The 17,475-nt window shown below is 47.2% G+C and overlaps 2 long non-coding RNA genes across 4 annotated transcripts; both read left to right on the forward strand.

Annotated features, from left to right (window-relative positions):
- The first annotated feature begins 1,948 nt into the window (after positions 1–1,948).
- Positions 1,949–11,204, forward strand: LOC120639575. 2 transcript variants are annotated; one of them, XR_005661495.1, is made up of 14 exons: positions 1,949–2,644; positions 2,947–3,074; positions 3,391–3,672; positions 4,957–5,013; positions 5,327–5,403; positions 5,657–5,755; positions 6,183–6,247; positions 6,631–6,722; positions 7,234–7,283; positions 7,373–7,460; positions 9,862–9,933; positions 10,642–10,752; positions 10,846–10,886; positions 10,991–11,204. It is a non-coding gene; the product is annotated as an uncharacterized LOC120639575 (long non-coding RNA). The 2 variants fall into 2 exon arrangements; XR_005661493.1 differs by lacking the exons at positions 1,949–2,644; positions 2,947–3,074; positions 3,391–3,672; ... (5 more) ...; positions 7,234–7,283; positions 7,373–7,460 and adding an exon at positions 9,675–9,709.
- On the forward strand, positions 7,546–9,243 carry LOC120639576. Of its 2 annotated transcripts, XR_005661497.1 has the most exons (4): positions 7,546–7,580; positions 7,991–8,590; positions 8,701–8,871; positions 9,201–9,243. It is a non-coding gene; the product is annotated as an uncharacterized LOC120639576 (long non-coding RNA). The 2 variants fall into 2 exon arrangements; XR_005661496.1 differs by having other exon boundaries at positions 7,551–8,590.
- Positions 11,205–17,475: the final 6,271 nt, after the last annotated feature.

Consider the following 17,475-nt stretch of genomic DNA (forward strand, 5'->3'; position numbering starts at 1 on the left):
TAGCACTAGTTTCATATTCATGATGTCTTTGATGATGAATTTATCTGATAAGCACATATCTGATATCATATTCATGTATTTCTTTCTTACGTCATATTTATGGAATAAATTAAATATGAAATTGCCTAGATTTCTAACAAGAACTGAGGAGTAGCTCATCCCATAGCCTGTAAACTCAATCCAGTCGCGGTCGTAGGTGTTTATCAATAGTCAGGGAACTTCTTTTCTAGATAACAAAGAATTCAGGATGCAACGTAATTATTTGCATGGTCATCCAGATGAGTAGCCTATGTAGAATTGCTGTTTGCACGATAGGATCGAATCATATAACAGGTCTCAGAATCATGCTTTCGTTAGAATGCATAGTAAAAGTTAAAAATAACATTGTAGAGGTTGAAACTTATAATATTGATTATCCTAATTTAGTATACTTTTCTACTAAAAAAATTAGTATACTTTTTTAAACTTGAGCTCACTCATGCGCATTATATTCATTTCAACTCACAATTTGGACAATGTTTCATTATAACCTGATCGTTTCATTTCAACTCCCTCATGCACATTGATGGAGTTCATTGCTACAAACTCCACCTTGACATGAATTCCATCTTGTAGCAATGAAGTATCATCAATGAACTCACTTTAATAATAAATAATCACCAACGCCAAAAGTCACTGGAAATTGAACTTTACCACAAATTAAGCTTGAGCATAACTCAAACTTAGCTACAGGAACATGCTTAGTCCTCATATCAGCGGGATTTTCATGAGTACTTAATTATCTTGCATACTTTAACATCACCTTCAGCAACAACGCCTCGAATAAAATGATATCTCGCATCAATGTTCATTGTTTTTTGATGAAACATCTGATCTTTAGTAAGATAAATAACACTTTGACTATCACAATGTATAGTAATGCAAGAAGAAATCTCGCAAAACTCCGAGTATAAACCTCTCAATCAAATAGCTTTTTTACAACATTCAAAAATAGCCATATATTCAGCTTTAGTGGTGGATAAAGCAATAGTAGCTTACAAACTTGCTTTCCAACTAAAAACACAACCACCAATGGTGAAAACATAACCTGTGAGACACCACCTCTTAACCAAGAAGGATATTAAGCCACGACTCATCCGTTGGATCCTACTCCTCCAGGAATTTGACTTGGAAATCAAAGATAAGAAAGGAGCAGATAATGTGTGGCAGATCATCTTTCAAGAATGCAAGTGCAAGGATCAGACTTTGAAGGACCGGGATAGGCGACCAGAGAGGGGGGAGCGAATAGGAGCCCTCAAAAAATTCTCCTCGAGAGAATAAAGCCTGTCTCAAATTCACCTCTCTTTTAACCACCAAGGTGACACAAGACAACTCGTGACAAGCTCATCCTAGAAACGGTTAGAGAAAGCTCGACGTAAAGTGGAAAACACGCGAAAAGTAATTTACTCGACCAAGACACAAAACGAAGCAGAAGCAATGAATTAGCAAAGTGCCAAAAAACTTACACTTAATCAAGTATACGATGAAATAACCATGATTAGCACAACTGGAAGTCAAGCGGAAGCCAAACTTATCCAAAAGACCGATCAAGAAACTTACAACAAAAATTAGAACTAATTACTATAAGAGAGTCATCTTAGCTAAGCTTGAAAAGGCCTAAAAATAATTAGCAAGATCAAGTACTAATTAACTCAAAGTAATAACTACACAAGAAACTGACCATAATTAGCAAGAGAAAAAACTAATTATTTTTGCTTAAACAGGTGAGCAGGAATTAAATCTATACTATAAGAAACGAAAACAATTGAAATAACCTCCCACCAAAAAAACTTACCCCCACCCTTTCACAAAAGACTACTAGTCACGACGAAAACTAACTAACGACGAAAACAACGTTTCCGCGATGTTTCTTCCTTCCGCGGCCTTTTTTTTCTCACCGCACCTCTCCGCTTACCCGCCGCGATACCCACCCCGCTGATCACTCCCTCTTCACCGCATCCCACCCGAGGTACGGCTGCGTCCTCCCTCGGCGCCACGGACGGGCATACGCGCTGCCGCCGAACGGACTCCCTGCTGCTTCAGCTCCCTGCAGCTCTCCTCTGCCGCCGCGTCCCTCCCTTGCGACGTGGGCAGGATCTCCCTGGTTGTCATCAGCCGCCGCATCCATCGCGGATCGAGCCGGTGGAGTCCGAGCTCTTCTCAAAGCAGACCCTCCCCCTTCCCCACTCCGCCACCCGGGCCTGCGGACCCTGGACATCAGAGCCAGGGACGATTCCTCGCCATCGCCGTCGATCGAGGCCCTGAACGTCGCCTGTGGCCGCGTCGTCCGCCTTGTCCCGTCCTGCGCCGTTTCGATCCCCCACCGCCGCCGCCTTCGTCCCGATCCGGCGGCGGGGATCGATCTTTCGCGCTTCCCCGAGACGACCGCCTTCGCCCAGCCGGATGGCTTGCCATCTGTGGGCTCCCGGGGCACCTCTCACCACGTGTTACGCGCGCACGCCGGTGCCCTCATCTCCAACCGCAGATTCGGCCGCCGTTCCGCGAGCTGCCGAGCTCCACCTCTTCGAAGCCGAGGCCTCCCTTCCGGCGCCTTCATGGATTCGCCATTCGCCGGGTCGTCGCCCGCGGCGAGCACCACCACCAGGTACGCCCGCCCCCTTCTGTTCCCTTCCTGCCATTGAAACCGAACACTCCAAACCCTAATGAAGCCATTTGTAATCGGAATCGGATCTGACCCAATCACGAATATAGGCATGATACCTATCAACTTTGAGTTTTTGCAGCTCCAGTTTTGCTGATAATGGTTTGAATTGTAATCTTGTTTTGTGACCCGTATGAGTTGTCTGTACTGTTGCTGTTTCTAGCCGCTGGTCTAATGTGCTCGTTGATATGCCTCTGAGATGTGGTGCGGTAGCTTTTAATTCACGAGTGCTTGGGTCGACCTAGGTGTGTCAACAACAAGCGGGGTTCGTCAGGAATGAGGAGCCGAGGACATGTGGGAGCAGCAGCACAATCTCGGCACCCAAAAGATATACTCTCTCTGCTCCGAGCTTGACATTCTGTTTTTCCTTAAGGTTGGTGTACTTCTTTTGGACAGTATCTTGCATAGGTACATCAGTGCTTTCTACCATCCTACTAATGTTGGCCTGTGTATATGTTTTTTTTTTCCTGTATTTTAACTTAACATCGCATACTTGCCTGGGAGGCATCACTTATCAAATTCACCAATGATCACACACAAATGCTTATCAAATTAAGTAGGCATCATATTGCTGAAGTTTTTGTGCAAAGATCATGCTGAAGAAGCTCTAAAGTTATTACGAGTTGCTTCCCGTTTTTATATAGACAGAACCAACTTCCTGTTTACTTCGTGTTTTCCTCTTTCCCTAGGGAAGTGTCGTTTGAGCGAAAACTGGCACTAAGCACTGGCTGTTATTGGATCATTTGATTCAGTTGTCAAAAACTGGCTTCAGCAAGGCAACACAGCCGTTGGATGAAATCTATGCATTCTGGGCATGTTTGGATGGCGTCCTAGAAACTTGCCTGTGCCAGGCAGTGCATCCAGGCGACGATTTCGTCAGCTTGGGGCCAGGATCGCTGCCTGGTCCAGGGTCGCATCCAAACAAGCCCTCTTTGCAATATTGAGGCTTCCTGCTGTGGATAAGAAAGCAGGTTGTAAGGATCACCGGGTGTCCGACCCTAGAGGGGGAGGGGTTGAATAGGGTCGCTAATCGCTTTTTAACCTATGGCTCAAACTACTTGCATAAGATAAACCTAACACGTCCTACACATGCTAGTTATGACTAAGGTTTATCTATGCTACTCTCTACTTACCCCTAAAAGACTTGCAACCTAGCCAAACCTAATCAAACCAACTAGGAAAGTAAAGGTACGCTAGATAGAGTAAATGCGGAAACGTAATACGGTAAGTAAAGAGGTAAGTGCAAGAGGGATGCAAACTCCCGAGTAGACACGGTCATGTAACGTGGTTCGGCACAAACGCCTACGTCCACGGGACACCGAGGCTCTTCCGATCACGTCTTGCACTACGCCACCAAGGCGATGCCGGCAAGCAATGGCAAGTGCCCACAAGACACTAAGTCTCGTGCACCGCCACCGTCTCTCTCGGTCACCCGGCCGAAATCCACTACGGAGCTTCTCCACCAAGGAGGGGGCCTCCTCTTCCCCCGCACAAAGTGTCGTTGCCACTCCACACCAAGACGGAGGGTCACACGACGGATCACAAGTTGCTTGCCGCAGCAAGGCTTTCACTCAAGTTAGTTCTCTCAAGAACTAAGCCTAAACAAGCACTAAGCACTCTCACAAGTGTGCTTAAGCCTATATGATATACAATAAAGCACTATGGTGGTTGGATATGATCTTTGGCTCTTGTATTCTTCCTTGGTCTCCAGCACTCTCAAATGACCCGGCCTTGGGGGTATATATAGGTAGCATAAACAAATATAGCCGTTGGAGAAAAGCTGCCAGATAACTGCGTAACGCCGGTTAATCCGACGTACCCCAAAAGCCATCATCGGTTCAACCGGTGTATGTAAACTGCTATTTGAAAAACTAGCCGTTAGCAATCAACCGGTGTATTGCCGGTTTAACCGATGTAATCAACCGGTGTATGTAATATTAGCGTCGGTTTAACCAGTGAGTGTATCTTCTTCACTTTCCTCCAAAAACCACCTCTGGACAACTGAACCGATGCAATTGACCGATGCATCGTCGGTTCAACCGGTGTAGGTATTTTCCTCGGTCTTCATCTGCCAATGCACCGACGTATATAACTTCCGTAGCGTCGGTTCATCCGGTGTAAAACCCTAGCCCGCAGACCTTCTCTGTGATTGCACCGGTGAGTTCATTTTGCCCTACGTCGGTTTAACCGATGATAGCAAAATGCCTCAATTCTTGTCTCTTGGACCGATGATAGCATATGGTATCGTTCTGAAGGAGAAATTGTGGCCACTGATTGCTCAAAATGAACCCTCGTTGATCTCCTTACAGTTGGTAATTCTATTGTTCTTTGAATTTTCATCAAGATTAGTTTGTTATCCAGCAAAATGACAGGAGAAGTGGATGTAGTTCAACATCTCATGGACCTTTTTCTTTACTTTTTAGCATCTGATGAGTTGGTACATTATGGCACCTACTTTTATATAAATTGTGCTTGGGGAATTTAGTGATTAGTGGTCACAAAACTCTGGTACCTTAGTGTAGTCATTGGCATTAGATTTTCTGCTTTTTAAGATCTTTCGATGCTACCCCGAAACTGAAATTCTTTGTATTAAGGTTTACTTAACACCTTTTTTTCACCTGGCAGCTTCCCAAACTAGCAGATGATGACTGCTTAGCTGCCATGGATCTTCTTCAAGCACTGCGTGTAGAACATCTCGTCAGGTCTAGCTCTAGCCTTTGCCTCATTAAACTGGGGTTTATGTGTGACCTTTTTTTATGTCCTTTAGATTAATCAGTACCCTCTTATCAAAATGGTGGTGGATGTAGATGGGCTCACAAGTAGGTTAATAAATACTATTAACTTTGTCGATACAATCATTCTGCATAACTTGGAAGGATCACCTTCTTGTAAATAACCAAATAGTTCTGTATATGACATATAGATGATATCAAGACTGCTAATATATGTTGGCAGACTTTATTTTATTTACATTTACAGGTGAGGCTGTGCAAACCTTTGGACTCCATTATTGTTTACTGGCACAATTGGAGGATACATGGTTACAAGAGAACGGTACCCAGTTTCCATTTCTATCTTTTGTATTAAATAATGATTCGGCTTTGGTATAGCCATCTCTCTATTGTTGAAACTGTTCTGTGCAATGTACTATTATCTGAATTTGCATCTATTGGGTTGATAAGGGGAGAGCCATAGTTACTGAAAATGATAATATTCTATTCTTCACTCTTTGCCGAAATATAATGACATCGACATGGTGGGCGATAGTAATAAGATGGCAGGACTGCATATGTAGTCATATAATGAAAAGTTCTAGCTGGTGAAAGAGAATTTGTATGATTAAAAGATTTATTTTGTTTGGGCGTGGCACATGAGGTTGGGTAGCCTGTGCTTCATTCTGTTTTTTTAGAAAAAGGAATTGTTAAAAGGAATCTGTGATTCTATCTGTGCTTCCACTGATATTATTCTTGAATTATAACAGGTGCAAGGGAAGTACTTGCTCAAAAGTTCTCCATTCTAGCTTCAAAACAGTTCCAACTCACAATAGTAAAAAACATACTCTTATTTTCCCTTTTCATATTCATATATTAAGTAAAGGTTTTTATTTCCAGACTGGGCTATGTGACATGGCAGTAATATATAGCCAAACAGTTCAGCTGTTGAAACTTAGTGTTTGGCATTTGATTCTGCACCTTATGGAGTATATATGTAGTTTATTTATTAGCATCCAGATGAAGTCATCTACATAAGTACACTAAATTTACATGATAGATAGACTGGTGTAATCCTTTTATTTGTTTTTGTAGAGAAGACTAAAATTAGGGATGACTTCTGACATCGAAATTTTTGGCTGTTATGCTAGGCATCTACTGTTCCATAAGACTTTTGTTATTTTTTTGATTTTGAACAGTTCAAACTCATCATTGCAGCTTGGAGGGCTGAGTCGTGCAACAGACAAGAGCATCTTCCAAGCTATTGATTTCCTTTTGGTTGTATTCCTATATAGCTGCTCCTTGATAGAGTGAGTGTATAACTTCTCTTGTTTGCGTGAAAAGCATATATACGTTTGCCTTTATTATTGATCTGAGTATATCATGATCCACTTATCATTTTGCTCCCACGCTAGGATTGATTTCAATACTTGATGTAGTCTAATAGCATTTGTAAAACATACAGTAGGATTTCATGATCTTTTTCTTATGCAAACCAAGTGAATAACAGTATTGGCCTCATTTTTATATGCTCTATTCGATCTTGTGATCTCAACACATATTTTCTTATGCTAATTTTATATGCTCCATTTGATCTTGTGACATTTTTTTCCTTCATCTTTCGTCCGTCGTCGGGACCCCGCCCCCGTCATTATGGGAAAAAACCACTTTTAAAACTTTGACTACAATACATTCACCTCACACATTAGCTAAAAAACAAAGTAGCAGATTGATATAACTACAGTGAACTTTGGGCAAAGTATGATCTACATTCTTTCAGGTGCCATCTCTACTATTCTGATTTGTTGTATGCTGCTCCAGGTGTTGGTGATATAAGCTCTCGATAGATAGAAAAGATCAACATGCTCCAGGTATGCATCCCTTTGTTTGTTTCTCATACTTACCTCTGACTGTTGTGAGGGAAATAGGGAGTCATATGTCTTGATCATGTTGTTCAAAGGGTGCTCTTGGCCAGTCGATTATCCATTCCCCTCTCATCCGGGATTCTGCTGAAGGAAAACTATGCTGCTGAATTTGACAACAAGCAGGTCAGATAGCTGACAAACACTTGTGTTTTCTTGAACTATTGAGGTTATAAATAGTTTCACGAGTGATTTATTCTTTGGGGGCAACACCAAAATGTCCCAAGTTTCGCTTGCAATTCTAAGGTGTGCACACTTACTAGATCATAAAAAATAAAAAGAACTATAAGATAGATATTACAAGCTGTTTCAGTTAACTACATTTGTTCTGAGTTCACACACCGATCATTGTCATGTCTTGAATAGGAACCTAAGTTGATATAACAAATTGTGGAGAAAATTAGTTACAGTACTTTCTATGCATTTTCCTGCACTTGATCTCAGTACAAGAAAATTTAGGATGAAAGTATCTGATTTATCAGTATACCGATTCATCAGTATATATTAGTTTGACTCCAGAATATTAAAGTCTATGTGCATTTATTTGATTGAGTTATGCTTTTAACTATTACATATTAGTGACTATCCACATTCTGGCCACCTAGACTCTAGCTGAATGATAAAGCATTTTTTTTGGGGGGTGGGTGCATGAAAAGGAGCAAAAGGCAAAGGATATGAAGTAGGGCAGAATGAGGCTACTCTGCCCATCGGACGGGCCGACAGGCTACTCCTTTCCAGCACTCTGCCGCCCGCTACGTATCTCTATTCCGTTGGCTGGAACTTTCTCGGCGCCTCTGCTCTCCCATTTCCTTTATTTCCTTTGTGGATCCTCGCGCTTCTTCCAGACGAAGATCCTTCCGTCCTCTGACTCGCACTTAGAGCAAGGCTTATAACCTCGCCTACTTGCCGGCGAAAAGGAGCTCCAGCTCAGATGGGTGCTGCCTATTTTATTCAGCAGCTGTAGCTCATTTATTGCATGAAAGCGACGGGTAACCAATTGAAAGCCAAAGGAGCGGCGCTGGCAAACTCAAATAGTGCATGCGCCCGCTGAATGTCGCCGTCTCGCCAGACGCCCGCTACCTTCTCTCTCATGCCTTCTCTTTCTTCCACATCAGTATTTCGCCCGCTCGGCGGTCATTATAATACCTGCTCTTACGCTTCCAGCCGCGCTGACCGACGCCCAACCTGCCGGCGCCTCCTCCCGCCTTTCAGGCCCTCGCCCCTGGCCACGGTACACCTCTTCTACCTTGGGTAAAGTACGAGTTGTACCCTGCTGCTTGTATTACTAGATCCATCCGTATCAATTTGTGATTCTCCCCTCTCACGCGTTAATACATCCGGCTCATGTCTTGTTCAATTTACTTAGGGATCCAGGTCTTGCAACGCTGCTTCAGTGACTGCCATCCCCTGACTGGTGGTTCTGCAACTTTTTCTATTTACTTAGGGAACTAGGTCTTGCAATGTTGCTTCAGTGATGGCCATCCCTGTCTGCTAGTTTTGCAACTGCTCGTCTCCTGTTAGGGTAATCTGCCCCATGGTGAATCCTACATACTTTGCTAGAGTATTATTTATATATACTGTTCTTTACTGATGTTCACTCCAGAACAAAGTAAATAAAAAAAGAACAAGCCAACTTCTCTTCCCTATGCTAACTGCACATTTTTCCTTCCTTTTTTTTTCATTTTACCAAATCTGATCCTAATACTCATAGATCTACAAAGATATAATAATGCATTCCTGTTGCCAAGAAAGTTTACCATATCATCTATGGGAGCTTGCAGAACCATTCATAGTTAGAGCCCCATTTAATACGTTGAGATATCAAGTAGAAGTAACCACGTTTTCCTATTCGATTCTGCTATGCAGATTTCAGTCGCTGCTGTCTTTGGTCACAGTTCTGCTTAGAGACATGGTTTTAAATAGCGGGCTATGATAAATAGCGGCATATTTTTTCCCGAGGCTAAGAGGCTATAGCGGGCTATAACAAATAGCGGTTTACTACTAAACCATAAAAAATACAAGTAATAAATACACAAAAATATAGTAATTAGCGAATTTCATAAACATAAATATGTTTCTAGAGCTATGAGAACATTACTTAAGTTGATAATGCAATAAAAATTATATAATCAAATATTTATTTGTCCAAAAGACCAAAACAGTAGCACTAAGCTAAGGATAAAGGCTATAGCGGAGCTAAAGCTATGCTATTTAGCGCGGCTATAGCCCAATTTAGCATCCATAGCTGTCATAGCGGCACAAATACAAATTGCGTAGCGGGAACCCTCTAAAAAGGCTATAGCGGAGCTATAGCGAGGCTATAGCCCGCTATTTAAAACCATGGACCACTGGATATCATCTCCTTACATTAGCAGGTTTGGTCTAAAATTCCAATTCCATTTAACCAAAAGAAAAAAAAACATATACCTCCTGTTCGCTTTGGTTGCTACCTTGCAATTTGTTGCTGCTATGCTTGTGACGTATACACGGCTAATTCAGTACCCTCCTCCCTCTATTTGTTTTTTAGTGACAAATTGCTTGCTCCAGCGAGGACCAGACTGAGTCATACAGCTTTTCTGGATCGACATTTCTGCCCCTGGTAATAATAATACAAAATTGCCGATCTCCTTAATTGGCTCTTCATATTATCTATAGGTTTCTTTGTTACTGTGCTGGTAAATAGAAATGTCTAATTTATGGCTAATTTGCACGTATTTACATTCTGCTGTATTAAGCCATAGTCCATATGGTCATACAGTTATATCTTCACAATAGTTGCTTAAAAAAAATTGGCACCAATAGCAGGCATATATTGTCTCCTATTTACAGACTATATCTTACAACCCTATCTGCTCAAATCACCATGATATATGCAAAAATTATCTCTTTCCTACGCCCTTCAAATTGGAACCCCTATGCTAAATCAGGATGATGAGATGGAAGCAGCTTTGGCAAGACTACAACAAGCCATTATAGCAAAACCAATAACATCCCTCCCACCTGTACCAACTACAGATGTTAAAGCCATGTTTAAACACCATTATCGTGCATCACCCCAGCCAGTAGAAATGTCCTATTTTCCACCAGACTTCATCCTGCAATTCAATGATAAATGAAGCTATGACACAATTCTTAGCTACCAAGGATCTTAGACTACAACTAGCCATTAGAGCTATATTTGAAGGTTAGCTGCAGATTTTCCTTTTTCTCTAAAAAAATGAGAAAAGAACATACTCCTCTCTCTCTGGTTATATCAATATGTACTATAGAATAGTTGAGACATGAGACAAATCTACGTCCACTGCAGCTGAAACTGAAGATGGAAGAAAGGTGAACGACCCGCCCACCTTCAATGGCTACACATATTCAGGTGAAACTTCAGACGATGAAGACCCAAATGACGCCTACTATTATGCAGGTAAGCAGATTTTTCATCAAATGTAGCATTCAACACCAATTTACAATGCATAAACTATATTGATACCTAAATTGTATCTGGCACAATTTCAAGACTCAGATCGCGAGCAAAGAACTGGTAGCTTAATGCGCCAGGTACGTATCTGAACTACATATTTAAAATCTACTGCTTTTTTCCAAAAGATTCAAAAGAAAAAAAAACACAAACCCGATGTTGACCTATTACTTTGCTAGGTTAGAATCTCAAGATCTTCGCACATGAAGCAAATAGTGAACAGAAACGTTCTCAGGAATCATCTTCTGCATCTATGTGTTTGTATGTGTGTGTATACAACTATGTACGTATGTGTGTCTGCATGCCATGTAACTGTGTATATCAAGATGTATGTAACCAAACTGTCAGCACACTATGCAAATTCTGGATGCTTCTTATTTGTAACTACTTATCTAACATCCCATTACCTGTGCCAAATATGATACTACTCTACACAAATCAGATATAAATAATTTCTACTACCTTATACAACTGGATATCTCATTCTCCACAAATATTCATCGTATAATATAGACTACAACTTCATATCAATCATACAAAAATCTACACGATGGCGAGCCAAGGCGCGTGCAAAGTACTCATTGCAACTAAAATTTAGTGTGGTTATTTGTTTATAACACTATTCTTTAACACGTCCGTGCCGCACGGGCACCTACTAGTAAACGTGAGATGAACAAAGAAATTTGCTCACTGTGCTGTCCCGTCGACTTGCTCTTGGGCTGCTCCAGCGGTGGGTAGCTAGCCGGGCGTTTTTTATTTTTATATTTTTAAAATCATTTTTTACAGAAATATATTTTCGGTTTCATAATTTACAGATTTATACCCCTACCACCCGGCTGCGGGGCGGCCGGCCCGCGACCGGGCGGTAGGGACCTTAATGTAAATAAAATTTATTTTTAATCGTATTTTGGCCCTTGGGGGAGGCTGCCGCCCGGCAGCTGGGTGGCAGGTACCCGCCGCCCGGTGGTGGGGCGGTAGGCCTACCCGCCGCCCAGCAGGAGGGCGGCAGGCCCTTCCCGCAGGTTAAATCTTGACGGTCAGTGCGGCATTAGATGTGGTTTTAAATATTTTGGATAGAAATAAAAAATATTAGTAAAGTAGATGAATATGAAAAGTATAACTTAGCAATTCATACACATACGCAACTGAGAACGAAATAGGTGATGCATGAGAACGAAATAAGTATAACATGACGACATGTCCATAATAAAAATACAGAAACAACTAAAAGCTCATACACATACGCAACTGAGGACCATACAAAGAGCTTCTAGTTGTTTCTGTACAAAGAGCTTCTAGTTGTTTCTGTATTTTTGTTATGGACATGTCGTCATGTTATACTTATTTCGTTCTCATGCATCACCTATTTCGTTCTCAGTTGCGTATGTGTATTGTCGGTACCCTGTAATAGGGATACCCACTTCTACTGCAACAAGGCAAGGCTCGCGTTGTCATCCGTAACTACGCGGTAAAGGGCAGAGCAGCCGGGCCCCATGGGTCAGGCCCTTACCTCATCGGGCCAACGGCCCCGGACCCGCTTAGGGACGGGTCCGGAGACGCCACGTGTCCCTGAGGAGGGGAAGCTCCGAGCCGATAGCCGAGGCCACGGACCCCCCCATAGGGGTCCGGGACCTCCCGCGTCCATCCGGGCCTCCCACGCGCGTAGAACCAACATACCGCCGGGTGGGGGGGGGGGGGGACCGGAGCCGCCACGCGTCCCGCAGGCGCGGGCGCAGGCACGAGTCTTCCACTGGAAGACTCGCCCACCAACCGCATTCAATATGGGTGATTGAGGCGTGCTCTGCTGCCGCGGCACGCGGGGCAGACTTTGTCAGTCCTCACTGTAGATCGCGTATTACCGAGGTACACAGTGAGGCCGCCTGCGCCGCACCCGCGCAGAGCCCGTCTGTCGCATTAATTGGATACGACGGCACGACGCTTTTCCATCATGCCGCCTACGCCGCAAGCTACACGGCCCGTTCAGCTACGTGGCAGGCGACGCCGCAAGCTACGCCAGGCGTTGTTTCGACGAGACATCGCCTGGACATGATGAACGGGAGATTCCAGGAGCAGGCAAGGAAATCCAGGAGTGAGATCTCCTCCGCCTGCAAAGCCATAATGTATGGATAGTATGTTATCTTGTACTACATTGTTGGGCCCACCTGTCGGGGATCCAATGGCCATGTACGCGCCTCCCTTGAGATATAAAAGGGAGGCACTCGCTCTACAAGACAAGCTCTCCAGAGCACACTCAGACGCACGCTGGACTGAGCTCCAAGCTCTTCAGACTCAAGCAATACAGTACACAGTGGACGTAGGGTATTACGCTCCGGCGGCCCAAACCACTCTAAACCGGCTGTGTTCATCGTGTTCTTGAGTGAGATGGAACTAGTCGCTAGCTAACCCCCGAGTACTCACCCTCTGGGCTTAGGCGGGTGCATTCCGCCACCCGGCTGTGGTTTGCCACACCACGACATTTGGCGCACCAGGTAGGGGCACTTTAGCTGGTTCCGGTTCATCTCTTGCTCGTCTCCATGGTTCGGGTGGACGACGTGGAGATGACAGAGGGCGTGGCGTCCTCCACGCGACACGCCTCTCGTGTTCCTGCTCCAGGGGCAACCGTGCCTGTGGAGTAGCCACCGTCGGCGGCGGTGCGCGCTGCTCGTCGGCAGGAGTCAGGGCGCCCGTCAAGGGCCCCCTCCCAATCTGCGATCGGCGGAGCGCTGGCGGCAGCTAGGGAGTTGCTTCGCAATGCTCCGGCTGCTGCAGCCTCGCTAGACGCCCTGAGGCAGTGGCGGGACGACGTTGACCGTCTCCTCCATCTGGCTCAGGTCTCCCCCAGTTCTGCAAAGACTGGGCTACGACCTCCGCCTGGCAATGCTGTGGTACCCTACCACCGGCGCCAGGGCGGTGCGTCGGCATCCGTGCGCTCCCCCACAGTGAGGGGTGCACGAACAGAAGACCTGCGGGCAGAGCTCAACCCCAGGCGCGCGGGTGAGGACGCCCGCATCTCTGTGGAGAGGGCGCGAGAGCACCGTCTCAACATTGAGGGCCGCAACCTCAACGCCGACTTGGACGTGGCGGCACCCAAGCCTCCGGTGAACGCCCGGATACAGGCGGGCGCCCCGGTGGCTGGGGTGGGCTGCGCTGCGCTGGCAGAGCACCTCCGCGCAGTGGCATGGCCATCCAAGTTCCGTCCGCACCTGCCGGAAAAGTACGACGGTACCACTAACCCGTCGGAATTCCTGCAGGTATATGTTACCGCCATCACAACAGCTGGTGGTAACGACGCCGTTATGGCGAGCTACTTTCATGTAGCCTTGACCGGGCCAGCCCAGACTTGGCTCATGAACCTCACTCCTGGGACGATTCAGTCCTGGGAGGAGCTCTGTGCAAGGTTCACAGCGAACTTTGCCAGTGCATACCAGCAGCAAGGTGTGGAGGCACACGTCCACGCCGTGAGGCAAAAACCCGGAGAGACACTCCGGGCATTCATCTCGCGCTTCACCAAGGTACGGGGTACCATTCCTCGTATCTCCGATGCATCTATTATCACTGCTTTCCGTCAGGGGGTACGTGACGAGAAGATGCTCGAGAAGCTGGCGACGCACGAGGTGGAAAGTGTTACAATGCTTTTCTCCCTGGCAGACAAGTGTGCCAGGGCCGCTGAGGGCCGCGCATGGCACTCAACCCCCCAAGACGGAGACGCCAAAGCTGGTGGCTCCGGATCTACCACTCAGGGCGGTGGCAAGAAGAAGAAGAACAAGAACCGGAGTCGCGGAGAGCTGCAACCCAAAGGTCCAGCCGTTGCAGCAGCAGCACCAGCAGCTGCGGCAGCGGCTGGGGGCCAGAACACGCATGACAAACGTCCGCGCCCGCAGGGTGGTAGCGGAGGCTCATGCCCAGTGCATCCCACCGCTCGCCACAGCGCCGCTGACTGCCGCGAGATCCAGAAGCTCGCGAAGCGGCTCAGTGGGCGGCGTGAGCAGTCCTCAAAGGACAGCTCACCCCCTCCTCGACAGCGGCCTGCTAAGGAGAAGGCCTCCGACTGCGGGACCGCTGCCGGGGAGAATGAGCTGGGGTACCAATCCCCCGCTCGGGAGCTAAAGGCCGTGTACCACGATGACAACTCCGACTCCGACAATGACGACCGCCGCAAGAAGCTGTACGTAATGTACGGTGGAAGCTGGGAGCTTGTCTCCCGGCGGGACGTGAAGACCCATCGCCGAGAGGTCCTTTCGGTGAAGCCGGGGGTCCCGAAGGCGGCGCCGCACCAAAGGTGGATGAACACCACCATCTCTTTCGGGCCATCCGACTGCCAGGAGAATATGGCTGGGGCTGGTGTACTACCTCTAGTCACCGCCCCTGTCATATCCAACGTCAGGCTCTATCACGTGCTGATCGACGGTGGGGCTGGCCTCAACGTCATCAGCTATGCAACGTTCAAGCAGCTGCAGATCCCGGAGTCCAAGCTGACTCCCTCTCGCCCATTCTCTAGAGTGGGCCCACATCCGGTGTTCCCTCTGGGGAGCATCACCCTGCCGGTCACGTTCGGGACCGAGGAGAACTTCCGCACAAAGAGCGTCCAGTTCGATATAGCGGAGGTGAACCTCCTGTTCAATGCCATCATTGGCCGGCCGGCTCTCTACCGCTTCATGGCCATTGCCCATTTTGGGTATTTGGTCCTGAAGATGCCTTCCCCTGCCGGTGTCCTCACCGTGCGGGTTGACCGCACCGCTGCCATCACTGCAGTTGAGAGACTGCATACTCTAGCGGCAGAGGCTGCCCGTTCCGAGGAGGACCCGTCCACCTCACAACCCAGGGCGCCTGCAAAGGCACCTAGAGTTTAGCCGTCTGATCCGGACGATGTTCCCGTGAAGACGGTGCAGATCGTAGCGGACTCCTCCAGGACTACCCGCATCGCGGGAAACCTGGAGGAGAAATAGGAAGACGCGCTCATCACTTTCCTCCGGGCAAATGTCGACGTGTTCGCCTGGGAACCATCACAGATGCCCGGGATCCCCAGGGAAGTGATTGAGCACCATCTGAGGATCTACCCCGATGCCACGCCGGTGCGTCAGAAGCCTTAGAAGCAGTCCGTGGAGCGGCAGAACTTCATCCGTGAAGAAGTCCGCAAGCTGCTACACGCTGGCTTCATCGAGGAGGTCCACCACCCCGAGTGGTTGGCCAACCCGGTCGTCGTCCCAAAGGCCAACGGGAAGCTTCGGATGTGCATCGACTACACCAGCCTCAACAAGGCATGTCCTAGAGACCCCTATCTTCTTCCACATATCGATCAGATCGTGGACTCCACCTCCGGGTGTGACCTTTTGTCTTTCCTAGATGGATACTCTGGTTTCCACCAGATTCAGATGTCTAGAGAGGATAGGAAGCATACTGCTTTTGTAACAGTGGATGAGCTTTATTGCTATATTGTCATGCCATATGGTCTGAGGAATGCCTTACCCACGTTTGTACGAGCTATGAACAAAACTTTCTATAATCTAGTCAGAGATATTGTTGAGGTGTATGTTGATGACATTGTGGTCAAGACTAATGTAGGGTCAACACTAGTTGAGGACCTGTCCCTCGTCTTCGACCGGCTGCGCACCACGCGCACGAAGCTGAATCCCGAGAAGTGCATCTTCGGCGTCTCGGCAGGGAAGCTGCTAGGTTTCCTGGTCTCACATCGAGGCATCGAGGCAAACCCAGCCAAGATCAAGGCGATCGAGGCGATGAGGCCTCCTGGCCGCATCAAGGATGTCCAGAAGCTTACTGGATCTCTCTCCGCTCTTAGCCGCTTCATATCGAGGCTGGCTGAGAGGGCCCTCCCCTTCTTCAAACTATTGAGGAGGTTCGGTCCATTCTCTTGGACCGAAGAGGCTGAACAAGCCTTCCAGGAACTAAAGGAGCACCTCACCTCACTGCCAGTATTGGTGGCTCCAGAGCCAGGTGACACGATGTTTCTGTATCTTGCTGCATCTGCAGAGGCGGTTAGCATGGTGCTAGTCGCCGAAAGGACGGAGCAAGCTCGCCAGGGGGACACCAGGGTCTCTTCGGCCAAGGATGGTGAGCCAGACCCCAGACGTGGGGGTCCAGCGGCCACTCCTCAGTCTGAAGGTCCGGACCCCGGACAATTGGGTCCGGAGGAGCCTTGTCCAAGTGGGAACCTAGAACCGCTGCGGGCCCAAGGACCTGACGTGGTGGATAAAGGTGAGCCTCACCCGGTTGCCAGGGTCCGGACCGTCCAGAAGCCGGTCTACTACGTCAGTGAAGTCCTCCATGAGGCGAAGGCTAGGTATCTTGAGACGCATAAGCTTATCTATGCCATACTTATTGCGTCCAGGAAACTGCGCCATTACTTTCAGGCACACCGAGTTGTCGTGGTGACCTCTTACCCGCTAAGAGCGATCCTGCACTACTCCAACGCCATGGGCAACATCGCCAAGTGGGCGGCAGAGTTGGCTGAGTTCCAACTGGACTTCCAACCTCGCCATGCAGTCAAGAGCCAAATCCTGGCTGACTTCATAGCTGAATGGACTCCTTCCCCAAGCAATTTTGGGGGGTCCGGACTTCAACGCCAGACCCCCGGAGCCGGAAATCAGGACACCAGCCTTCACCGAGCCCCACTGGACAGTCTTCTTCAATGGGCCCGTCCGCAAGAAGTGG

Source organism: Panicum virgatum, chromosome 7K (assembly GCF_016808335.1).
Source record: "Panicum virgatum strain AP13 chromosome 7K, P.virgatum_v5, whole genome shotgun sequence".
Taxonomy (NCBI): domain Eukaryota; kingdom Viridiplantae; phylum Streptophyta; class Magnoliopsida; order Poales; family Poaceae; genus Panicum; species Panicum virgatum.